Source organism: Pteropus vampyrus, unplaced genomic scaffold (genome assembly GCF_000151845.1).
Source record: "Pteropus vampyrus isolate Shadow unplaced genomic scaffold, Pvam_2.0 Scaffold58, whole genome shotgun sequence".
Lineage (NCBI taxonomy): Eukaryota > Metazoa > Chordata > Mammalia > Chiroptera > Pteropodidae > Pteropus > Pteropus vampyrus.
The window spans coordinates 473191-476105 of NW_011888839.1; the positions used below are offsets into that span (position 1 = coordinate 473191).

Consider the following 2915-nt stretch of genomic DNA (forward strand, 5'->3'; position numbering starts at 1 on the left):
TATCCTCCACCCACTGATTGAGGATCGAATTGCACATTTCTCTTAACCATGACAGGAGAAAGCAAACAGTGAAACAGAATCATGGGTGATCTTTCTCACTTTCCCTCTTGTTTTCATTGGTTTGTCCATACCATTCTAATTATCATGAAAGGGCTCTGCGTATAGAGAGATTGCTTCACTGGCTTCCTGGATCACCGAAAACCATCAGGGTTGAAATTTCATCCAAGTCTTTCGTGACGCCCAGCAAATATTCCCCCTCGGATTATTTTACACCTTGAGGGCATTTTGGTCTTCAGTTCAACACTCTTGCTCTGTTCCCAAATGGGGTGCTATTTAGGGGAATTTAAAGAGAAAGCTGAGAAGAATAAACATTTACCGAGTTCTCTTGGCATTCGGTCTCTGAAAAACCACAGTATAAACTATTCATGCTGCTTCTTACATCTGTCAAATCGAAAATTAAAAGCCATAAAAGTGTAACACTGAAAATATGGCATTAAAAAGGATAAAGGTGGCCTTTGTAAAAATAACAAGAAAAGTATATCAGCCAATAAAATATTCTAACTCTTCTTTTAAAAGTGCATCCTGGGCAGGACAGAGATGAATCTGAAGTGTTGGGACTCCAGTGCAATCCCTCTCCGCCATCAAAACGTGAACAGTATAGGTCCAAAACCGTACAATGCAAATCACAATTCTTAGTGTAGCAGCAAAACCACAGCAGTTTTTAAAAAGATTAAAAAAAGACTTTTGTTTTCAAATCCATATCATCTTCCAGCCTCACCCTCTGAGCCTTGAAGATGTAGCGGGGAGAATACCTACATTGGTCCTTGTGGCTTGTTGGTGTTTTTTGTTTGTTTGTTTTTTTCTTTTTAAAACCACGGGCGAAATCCCTAAGTTCCTCTGGGGAGAAGCAGAGATGGTGGCAGCAGGAAGGCTGGGCCCGCTTGCTGGGTCCAAGATGTGCTGGCTTCTCTGGGCTAGAGGCCACCAAGGGAGGGCTGCTTCCTCTGAGATGCTTAATGACAGGAAGCGGCTTTATTTGCTTGAGTTTTAGCCAGAGGGGGTGGTGAGCTGACCAGCTGGTGTCATTGGATGGTGTGACATGGTTTGCTCTGCGCCCTCTCTTCATGCAAGGTACCCTGTGAATGAGTGTTCCTGGAAAAGAGGAGAAGGGGCCCATCAGAATCCGCTGGACCAAGCCGCCCCTCCCCTCAACCGGGGAGAACCCAGGCGTGAGTCAGAGCAGCACTCTTTCCAGCCGTCAGGTCAGGCCTTACGCAAGTCTCCAGTACTGAGGCAGCACAGCGTGATTTTGACATGACTTTCATTCACGGTTCTGCTCAGGGTCAGCCCTGCCAGCTTTGTGTGAGGAAATGAAACTTTTTGGAATACCACAATGAGCATGGTACACCATGCCCTCATCTGAAGACCACAACAGCATCCGTCGCTACCCAGTAACTTTCACCCTCCCGTTACTGCACAAACTGCCAGGAGGGCTTCTGACTTGCCAAGGTCACTTCAAAGCCAGGCGAGGTCACCGGAGGACCCTGGAGCTCCAGACTTCACCCCTGTACTATATGCAACAGCCTGGTATTTGCTGCAAAGGAGGAAAGCCAACAGATTCACTTCTTAGCACATGAAACATCACTGTGGACACATAGACTTCTTTTCAGAGATTTCCTATGGAGGCGACTGAGCTGGAAAAAATGCCCTTTCTGTGGGTCTTGCCTGAACAAAGGTGAGCCATTCACATCTCTTTGCATCCAAACCGTACAGTAGCTCGGGAATGGAAGACAAGAAATCAACCCAGTCTATGGTCATGCTACCTTGAATGTGCCCGATCTCGTCTGATTTCAGAAGCTAAGCAGGGCTGGGCCTGGTTAGTACTTGGATGGGAGACCACCTAGAAATACCAGGTGCTATAGGCGTTAAAAAAAAAAAAGAAAGAAAGAAAAGAAAAAAAGAAAAAAAACAACAACCTGGACTTGGGATCCCAGAGAATTTGAACAGCATTGTTCACCAGGAAAGGTGGCTTCTAGGGAAGGTCCACCCCACCTTTCACCACAGACATGAGGCTCTGGTTCACTGTCCCAACTGGTTTATTCCCTTGGTTTGAAATATAACTTTCTAAGGACACTTAGTCACTCTCGATGAGTAGCCACTTAGAAGTTTGCCAACCAAACTATAAAGTCTCTGAGGCCTGGGGCTGTGTATGTTTTGCTCACATGTCTACATCCAGCAAGCCCCTAGTTCAGCTCAACACACATTTGTCAAATGAATGAGGGTCAAGTAGCTCTCAACCTCCATGCCCCGGAACAGTACCCTTTTGTTCCTGCCAATAAATGGCGATGTCAGAAATGTGCATGGGTAAAATTTGGCTAATATGAGGTAATGACAGAGGACTCATCAACATCTTTACAACTGCTGAGATTATTCCTAGAACAACGAACAAATAATTGCAGAGAGGTGATAGAATTTAGAACTTGAAGGGACCCCAGTGATAATATACTACAATTTCCTCATTTTATAGATGAAGAGATGGAGGCCACAGAGAGACCTGGAAACTTGCTCAGGGTATCTGCAGCACGAATTTAGTACAAGTGTGAGGAGGTCCAATGCCCACTGGGAGGACTAAGTACAAGCTCGTGCTTTGAACCCTGCTATCCAAATCCTGGTGTTAATGGTAATAATAATAATGATTGGCCAAAAACAAGGTTTGAAAATCTGAATGTGCATGACAGGAAATGCCTGAGTTCCCCAAATCACATTAAATCACCAGATCTGTGTGCATTTAATATGTATATTAAATAACCAAAGTGAAAATGCAAAACACCACAAATATGCAATGGGGGTGGAATTACAAGGCCATGGAAACCTTTTTATTTGGCATGGTCAGATTTGGAAATGTGGATGTTTAT

General features: G+C 44.5%; 1 pseudogene; it reads left to right on the forward strand.

Annotated features, from left to right (window-relative positions):
- Nucleotides 1-1806: 1806 nt before the first annotated feature.
- LOC111740141 lies at nucleotides 1807-1925 on the forward strand (annotated as a pseudogene).
- The last annotated feature ends 990 nt before the right edge of the window (nucleotides 1926-2915 follow it).